Source organism: Cyclopterus lumpus, chromosome 17 (genome assembly GCF_009769545.1).
Source record: "Cyclopterus lumpus isolate fCycLum1 chromosome 17, fCycLum1.pri, whole genome shotgun sequence".
Lineage (NCBI taxonomy): Eukaryota > Metazoa > Chordata > Actinopteri > Perciformes > Cyclopteridae > Cyclopterus > Cyclopterus lumpus.
The window spans coordinates 15,684,494-15,694,154 of NC_046982.1; the positions used below are offsets into that span (position 1 = coordinate 15,684,494).

Sequence of the window (9,661 nt, forward strand, 5' to 3'; positions counted from 1 at the left end):
TTTACTCACTGTGGTAAAAAATGATCAGTTACTTTAGCGATTGGCTTGAGTAAAAAAGTAAATAAACAGGACTTTGATCCACACTATAATTCTAATAATTCCATAATTTCTAATTTGCGATGTAGTGAATATTGTGAACATTATTATTCCGTTGGAGTATAAAATGGCACCAATATTCACAATTTGTTAGCTCAGGTTTTGGTCTCCACCAACTAGGGCAATATTTAGCTTTTGAGAAGCTAAATGCTCGACTATGTGCACCGGCTAGCCGCTGGTGCTGAGCAGGTAGAGTACACAAGGTACACTGGCAGCCGAAAACAGCAATAATGAGAGTGGTGAAACTGAACCAAGGTAGTAATGTTGCAGGTTGGGCGGAGCAATAGTAAGTTGAAACTCACCATTTAGCTTTGTAAAGCTGCAGATTCAGATGGTAATTGTCTTTAGTTTCATAATCTCTTTCACAATGTCACATTAGTTTCACATAATTTGTTACATTGTTTTGATAAAATATAGCTTAAAGCCACAAATATAGCTTATAACCACTAATAGGCAGTTTTAAAAAAAAAATTTTAAACAAATTGTACCAATACAACTGTGTTACATTATTTTTATGGTAATAGCGGGGAAGATGTTGCTTTTTTTTGGTTAAGAGAGTTTGTTGAAAATGTTAATAAAGCTGTTGGGTACGGTGTTACGGGGCCAAACTCATTAAAGTGTGAATATCTTCATCTTCATTTGTTTGTCACAGTTGTACACAATTCATATGTGACAAATCCCCCATCTATCTCTTTTTTTGTTATATATATATATATATATATATATATATATATATATATATATATATATATATATATATATATATATATATATATATATATAATAACAGCTAGGCAAACCCCACAGTTCGTTATGGTTTACTGTCACACTGCTGCGTCTGGCAGAAATACGCCTGAAAGAAAATAAAGGAGTGACTGACATTACATACAGAGGATTACATGACATTAGCATGTGTAACACTTCTTGCTGTGATAATGCATGCAGGTTATTTAGTTTAATTTCATGATACTACTAGTTTCTTGCAGGCGGCAGTAGGAGTTATTTAAAGCACAGACATCATTTTAACTACAACTCTTGTTAAAATCCAAATTAGTGGTATTTTAATGTGATGTCATTTTGTTTCTGCAGCTGTAGTATAGTTATCATCATTTCCACAAAGTACTTCTAACTACTTCTTCTTTCCTCTTGAGGGTGCCTTTGTTGTAGCTAAACTTCTCCCACTGCAAAGTAACAAGTATCTTGTAAAACTGTACTTTAAAAGAAGCTTACACACATGCACACACACACACACACACACACACACACACACACACACACACACACACACACACACACACACACACACACACACACATTAACTGTCTATTCCCCTGACTACAATATGGTAGGTGCTGGTGTAATTAGTAAATCTCCCAGCACACCTCAACATCTCTCATTAATCTCTCGTGAGTGATTATGCTGCTGAGACGCATGGAACTACGGGAGGTGTGAAGCCGGGTGTGAAACTGTTGTCATCTCATATGTTATCGCACTCCGGAGACTGGGAGGATTAAACCACGCCACACACAGCCCATTGGCAGCTAATCACGCCACTAATGATAAGTGAAATATTCCACTGCCTCTCATTACAATGGCTTCCCAAGGTCAAGATCTCACGCGCAGATCGCCAACATACCCAAGCCAAGCGCCACTGTTGATTCTTCAGTTGTTAATGCTGTGTTGTGTAAACCCGGAGCAGAGGCCGAGTACGAGCCTGAGTGAAGGCTTTTGAATATGACACTCGACGGCTGATTAGAGCAAAACATCAGGGTTGCCTCCAACTGTGACGCTCTGATGAGATGTGATCTAAAGGTTCTCGTCAGAAGGCGTCATGCCGGCCTCTGTTGCCGTGCCAGATGCTTGTCGCTCAGTGCAGCTCCACATCAAAAAATATAGGATATGTTCCCTGCAGCGATCACTGCGAGAGAGATCCCCCATTTACGGGTACAAAGTTACAAATGGGAGCAACTGCAATTACTCAGCCTAGGCAGACACTAGGGGAAAGCAAATGTCAGCAGCCATTAAGAGTAAAACACTCATTTTACATTTTTACTCACATGTCAGATTCCACAATTTAGTTGATTGTCACGGAGTTAAATATGGTATCCTGTCACCCTTCTTTATAATGAGGATAATATTAATGCATTAGCAAGCCAAATCCATAAATGTATGATTTCCTCCATAAGGATAAATCTAATGCCTGATTTATACTGATGCGGATGTGAGGCTGCTTGGATTATATTTAGAGGCAATGCTTTTTTCAAATGAAGCAAGTCTAATGGTTTTGTTTTGTGTTAGTCGTGTTAGGCAACAACAACACTTGGTTCAGGTTAGGGAAAGGCTGTGTCTTCAAATACACTATTTTGGGGATATTTTGCGATTTGGCAGATACGTTGCTCAATACGCATCATAAAGAGATGCCTGCAGTTTGTAGCTAGAGGAAGTTTTGGGATTTATTTGAACAAAACACTTTTTTTTGTTATACTTGTTATGTTTTCCTACATCTCTACAGTGTAGTAACTGAAAGATTGAATAGTCAAAGATAATGGACTTTTCTGTGGATGGCTTACTGGTAATCTAACTCATACACTCAGTGGCCAGTTTATCCTGTACACACAGCTAGTGCAGACTAATACAACAGTCCTGAAATAAATCCTACCGCCATGATGGTTATACGATGTTGAGTCAATTACTGTGTGACTATTTCCGAGGCTGCAGTTTTGTTGTATACTGTTGTATTGCATTGCTCTACAACACCCCTTCAGCACCCGAAATGACCATAAAGTTTAATCAACTTCCGCCTTTGAACAGTTTCATTGAAGAGATGCTTCGTTTGTGTGCGATTGAATAGACATTTGCTGTCATTTAATGCTTCATTATTCAAAACTGTAAATGATTCAAACAGGGGGAATGCAATGTGCTCAGTAAGAAAAAAACATGAATCAGGGGATATGAAATCACATGAGAATTGAGTTTGAGAGCTCCTCTAGGCTGAACTAAACATCTCAATTACCTCCAGGGGGTTGAAAAAGCACTGCAGCAAGGAGATGTGGCAGATACAATATTTGAATTGACTGTCAGTGGAAAAAAACTCCTGCTAAGCTGATATTTGATTACATATTTTATAAAACACAAACACAAATACACGCACAAATGCATCTCAGCTACTGTAATGCCTGCTGCTGCCAGACCGCCACACTATTATAATCATCAGCCACATATGGAGCTGCTGTCCCGCCTGTAGGGAATAGGGTTGCAGAACGGGCCAACGGGATGAAACCGAAAGGACCTCACTACTCAGAGGTGATGAATGCTCCGCTGCTTACAGAGCCTCCCGTAGTGCATCTGTGTGAGAGCAGATGAATGGGGAGGAGAGGCTGATAAATTGGGTCACACGAACGTAGCGTTTCTGGGTAATGCGGTGAAAACGCTGGAGGAGTGCAGTTGGGTGGCTGCACGTGCCTACAACTGGGGCAGAGCTGCTCCAACTTCACTCGATTCCCTCCTCTGGCATTATTGAAAAGTTACGCTTTCAATTTGCAAAAACATCCTTCGCTTTTTTTTCATGTCGTGAACTCCTGCTGTCAACAGCTGACACAAGATTCCTCCCTGACTAAAATTCAACATTAACTCATAAAAAGTGAAGGATGCTCTGAACAATTATTATTATCAATATGTTTGTTCCTGTGTTACAGGTTATGTCTTGACATGTGTTCCTCCTTGTAATGATCTCTATGTGTATATGTGGGGCGAAAAAACTCCTTTTTGAGTTTCTTAACTCCTTTAAGCTTCCTGTTTAACCATTCAAGGATTGTGATGACTCATCCTGCAATCTGTCAGATACACTTATCCAATAAAATAGGGTTTTGGAGGACCAACCAAGCCATCACAATACCGTCTGATCTAACGTTGCAGGTGAGGGAGGTGGGATGGAGGCCATCACTCCTTTGCAACTTCGTAAAGGTCAGAGATTTCTATTGCAAATTAGCAGCATTGACTTAAAAAAAATCTTAATGTCAATTATTAACACAATCATATCATATGCCAGCTTGTGTGTGTATGTATATGTCACATCACATGACATATTTGGAGATCAGCGTGTTTATTGACCTTCTCTTTAAGACTGCTCTCTGCTCTCATCTAATTTCCTTAATTTTGGGTTGTGGAAGAGTTTGATTGGGCGGTGGGGGTACGGAGGATGGGGTGAGAGGGTCCTTTACCTTGGCACAGATAAGAAGACAAACTAGATTCCAGGGCGGATAGATCTTGTCGGCAGCACACGCCGCCACTTGGCAAGCAAGGCGAAGTCGATATTGAGCGGGGGCCTTTCTTACCTCCTTAGATTTACAGTATCTAGAGCTCCACAGCCTCATACTTCAGTAGATGGATGAGCATTTCATACGGAGCCAACTGGCGCAACATGAGTTGAGCTGAAGGTCATTGTGACTCATTTCCAGCTCGGATGTTGGGTGGCTGGAGACAGAGCCGCTAAATCTCTACTCCTCACTTGTTTTAATCGTACACAGACGATGGCTCTATGAAAAGGAGCAGACTGTTGCGCTGTGCTGGTTCCAGACAGCACTGGTTCCAGAAAAGCACTGGTTCCGTACACCACTGGTGCAACACACATGCGCAGTGCCAAAGACAGTTGAGAGTACAGTAGTAGGGAGTGGGTACAGATTGCTGTAGAACCTCGAGGCATATGGCAAGGCGCCCCATGCCTCCCAGCTAATTGAGTCCTAATGAATCACTGGTTTGGCATGCTACATGTCCCTTGTGATGGCTGGTGTCATTGATGCATTGAAGAAGCCCAGTCCTCTGGAAGTGAAACGGGCAGTGAAGGCTGCACCGGCTGAACGTGGGAGGTCAGGCCGACACTGCCGGCTTCACACTGAACACTTTACTCACTTACCAGATGTTACAGGTCAAGGCCCAGAGATTACTAGCTACCCGGCTCCACACAATGGAAATAATTGTTTGATGGGCTGGCAATTCATTTGCCCATTTGATTCCAGTAATACTCCTTATAGTGGCGGGGTCGTGGCCTCATTGTCAACTCCACAGGGTCAGTGCAATAAGAGAAAAGCATTAGTCAATGGGGCCTGATTACTGTGTTTGCAGAATTAACATATATATTTATAATTGATAAATAGATATGAATTGATGGAAACGTGAATTAGCTTTATCTGCCACATTATTATTCAGATAAATTACACTTTTATTACTTTTCATAATTTCAACATATAATTCAATAATAACATGTTTACTCTGATAAGGTTTGATGCTTTTGTAAAGAGAGCGGTCCCACTACTAACGGATAATGGAAATAATTTTATGAATTGATATGTAACAAGATATGAATGGAAATAGAGTTGCAATTTACAGCCACAATAGAATGTAAAAAAGGTAATTTAATGTGCAAGATGGTATCTTCAATTATGTGGGAGCTGTATTCATTTTTTAAAGTGTGGGCCTATTTCCAATTGTATTACTGAAACAGGACCAGCCTAAACATATTGGAATGGAAATGCTCATTTAAACAGGATGATTCTCTTGGAAGATGTTTAGGTAAGATAATAAGATTTTCTGAGATATGCTTATTCGCTTTCTTGCTGGAAGTCATTTGAGAGGATTAGCATTGTCATGACATTACACTAAATATGGAGCTGGAGCAAATGGACAGCATAGCTTAGCATAAGGATTGGAAGCGGGAGGAAACGGCCAGCCTGCTCTGTCCAAAGGTAACAAAAGCTCCTGTGAAGCTCACTCATTAACACTTTATATCTTGTTTGTTTAATCTGTGCAAAAAGTGTAAAAACAACTGTTTTACAGGCTATTTCTTGGCCATTAGTTGCAAGGCATTCAGAAGAGACTATAATAATCCAGCAAATAAAGCCCATAAAAAAACGAAACTGTTGTTTCCTCACTTTGATTTTTTGTAAGTATTGCTCTTGAGAAGACAACGAATAGTGCCTTCCAAAATGTCAAACTGATCTGAGTTCCTTTTCTTTTGTTACTTTTACAGCTTGTTTGAATTTTTGCTTCTGACACATGTGGTTGCCACCACCCTCCCGTTGCACTCTCAACTTCAGATGCACCTGTCATGTTGATTACACCCCCAACGGAGCATGTGCACCATTCAGCATCCTGCATGCACTGCTATCTGAGCAATCTTCACCTTTTGTTCAAATGAGTCAACCGAGATCACCTCTGACCTGCCTCTGCCAGAGGCCACATCTTCATTAATGAGTAAACTGGATGTGAGAAGGCCACCAGCAAAATGAGAACTCAGACACAATCATGCAAGCTCCATAAAACTACTTTTATGAAAGATTCAGGCCGCTCCAGCAATCGTGTGTCTAATGCTGCAACGCTACATTGATGTCAGCGTAAGCCCTGTTCGTTAGATGCATTATCTCAGAGCACTTGCAAAATCTTAAGGGAGTTCAATTTGAGGTAATGCTACTGCAATATGGAGACAAACAACAAATGTGATAACACACAAGGCTTTCAGCAAAGTAAAAGGCAAGAGGTAACACAAAGGCAAATGGGGGAGTGGGGGGGCAATAATGTTAGGAGTGCAAGACAACAACAACAACCCAAATGCTGTCGCTGCTTTGTTGTAATTGTACTGGGATAACATGAAAAAGAAGTAACCGAACGACGTTCACCATTCTATAATAATTGCAAAAAAGGGAAAAGGCATTATAGTCTTAATCGGATAAGATATAGCTCACATATCCACTCGCTGCTTTTGCTGTCAGGAGCTAAATTAAGTGTCTCGATTCCACTGGGAGGCCCAACAAAGAAGCCTTTACTGGAGAAGTTAATGCTCTCTAGTGTTTTGTTCAGCTCCATCTTAAGCCCCACAACTCACACTGGGCTGCAGAGAACTGTCTTGGGATGACAACTGGAAATTGTATGGTGTGTGGGTGTGTGTGTGTGTGCGTGCGTATGTGTGTGTGTGTGTGCGTGCGTGTGTGTGTGTGTGTGTGTGTGTGTGTGTGCATAACACATGTGTCCTACAATCAAGCCAGTGAGTGCAGCTTAGGATCTGTTGCAGAACATCCTCTGTAAGGAGATTACGAGGCAGTTTGGTCGATTGGCAGAAGTTGCCGATGAACTTTGGGACCAGTGTCAAAACACCAATGCCGACCTTTGATTACATCCCGCCGAGCCGCAACATAAACACGACTTGTGCTCATTTGAACCAACAAGATATAGGCAAGCACATTATTTTACCAGCAGCCTGTTTTATAGCTGCTAGCTGTTTTGTTACTGCTTTTCCACAGCAACAGTCAAGGCCATTCTCCATCTCGGCCTGTTCTTGCATGAGCACTCAAGCATCAAACACAGGGCACCGTGATGGACATATGGTCCAGTAATGAATTGCGCATTTGAACTGGTCATGTTGGCTCATGGAGGATTTAAGTTTTGAAAGGTTAACAATAATTTAAGGAAGGGGTTAACCATTTCACTAGTAGCCCCTCCTAAAAGAATACTTAAGAAATATTAGTAGAAGTATGTTTGCAAAGCATATCTATTTTTGTCAGTGTTGTTGAGAAAACAGATTTGAGATTTAAAAAATAAAGTCGTTGAATACTTTAAGCTGATTGGCTCCTGGTAATCTTATACAGTCAAAATGGTTGTATGGTCAAAAACCATAAAACCGACAATAAAAGTTGAATCCAAGCATATCCAACGCAATAAAAAGATCATCATTTCCCAATGAAATCCACCTCGTGTGTGTGCGCAACTGCACGCTCTGACGCATTTTAGACGCCCTCCACTAAAGACGTTTCCGCAATTAGCAGGATTGTTTTGGTCCCCAACGTGACCCGTGAACGTGAATGATTAAGGACTCACTCTTCCACAGGCCTATCTATGCTGGTTTGAAGCAGACTCGGGCTCAGCGCTGCGGGTCAGACCGGTGCCGCTGCGCTGCGCTGCGCGCTCCCATCCAACCATCCATCCACAGGTACTCATCCCCCAATGCAGCCCGCTGAGCATTTTCTAACCGTTCCCGAGCCCCGATCGATACATGTATCAACATATGCGTCATCATGCACTCATTCAAGCAGCCTCAGAGCCGGTTAACACGCAGTCGTTTGAAGATGACTTACTGCTGTTGCAGCAGGACATCTCTTCCTTAGAATGTGTGTGGAGGGAGGGGGGAACAGACGTGGCGGAAAAAAAGAAGAAGCTTGTAGCTTTTCCTGGAACATGACAGCTTATAAAGCAACATCGCCTACATATGGAAATCGGGCATCGTAATCAATTGGAAACGTGATGTCCATTTCCAAATTCGTGCGCAATTCAATGTGGGACAGCGGGTTATTTGACAGGCAGACCGGCGTTTGCGCTTTAAAGGACTCCACATTCAAATCCACCAAAAAAGCACCGTCGATGATCTTCCTCGCGAGCTCATTTCTGATCTCATTTGTTTCATTTATGATCTCATTCGTTTCATTTCCATCACATATGTGACTGTTTCTCAGTCATCCACAGCGGACTGTTCCGCAAACCATTTTCGCATCCTATCCATAAATCTTGACTTGTCGCGGAGCTGCCTCGCATCCTTAATCAGCTCTACAGTTTCACAGTTTTAAACACTCCTGTTAATAGAGAAGCTCAGAACTGAGATGCCACTCACCTTAACTCAGAGGATGTTTCTCTGGAGTGTCCCATTTATCCGTTTTAATCCACATCTGTGTCCCCTTCATTTGAGCGCTCTATTTCCCCCCAATGAGCGAGAGAGGCAGGGAGAGAGGGAGAGAGAGTGTTTAAGAAAATCCATTTGTTAATTCCATTTCCAAGGTGAAATCACATCGCCTCGCGCTTTACATGTTCATAATTCTCCCATAATTCAGAAATCCCGTAAAGCTCGATCTTGTTTTTTCTTCTTCTTCTCCCCTCTCTCCAGCTCTGAAGTTGCCTGGTTACCCCTGTTTCTCATTCAAGGAGGCTGAGGGCTGCATACAGCGGCCAATCATAGCAGCAGCCGGAGAGATTAACTATTTCTTGGCTCCACTATTCTAGACTCGGGCGAAAATGAGGAGAGTGGGCGGGGAAACTGGGCCCCCGGTGACAGAAAAAAAATAAATTAAAATGCATAGAGAATAATATAGAGGGGATCCGTTAGAGGGAGAATGTGTGGAGGGGAGGGGGGATGGAGGGGATTAAACATTTTCGAAAAATAAAGGATTGGGGAGAGGAGGAGGGACCAGTTGCCACTTCTCACTACAACAAAGATGCAAGTGACTGATATTCCAGCCTCCAAGGATATTATGCAAACTGCAGTAGAGTCTCCTGTCCATTCCTTCTCCTTCAGAGGACAATAGTTCTTAAAGGAACAGAGATCAGTCTTATTTCTCAAATCCCCAAAATGCAATCCATCAGGGTAATTGATCACCCTGCTTTAACCAGCCATCCGTCAAGTCAACGCTCTCTCCTCCCTCCTCTCTCTTCCCTCACCCCTGTCCCACTTCGGTCGCCTCATCATAGGCTGTATTGATTTCAATTTCCCCCCTCCAGCCGGGGTGAAAGGTGTAGGAGAGTGAGACAG

General features: G+C 42.1%; 1 protein-coding gene across 1 annotated transcript in view; it reads right to left on the bottom strand.

Annotated features, from left to right (window-relative positions):
* Positions 1-9,124, bottom strand: part of LOC117746362 (complement component C8 beta chain-like) — a 47,176-nt gene extending 38,052 nt beyond the window's left edge. The window contains exon 1 of the mRNA XM_034555441.1: positions 8,750-9,124. The gene's annotated coding sequence lies outside the window, so the exon portion shown is untranslated. The remainder of the gene's footprint in view (positions 1-8,749) is intronic.
* Between the last annotated feature and the right edge of the window lie 537 nt (positions 9,125-9,661).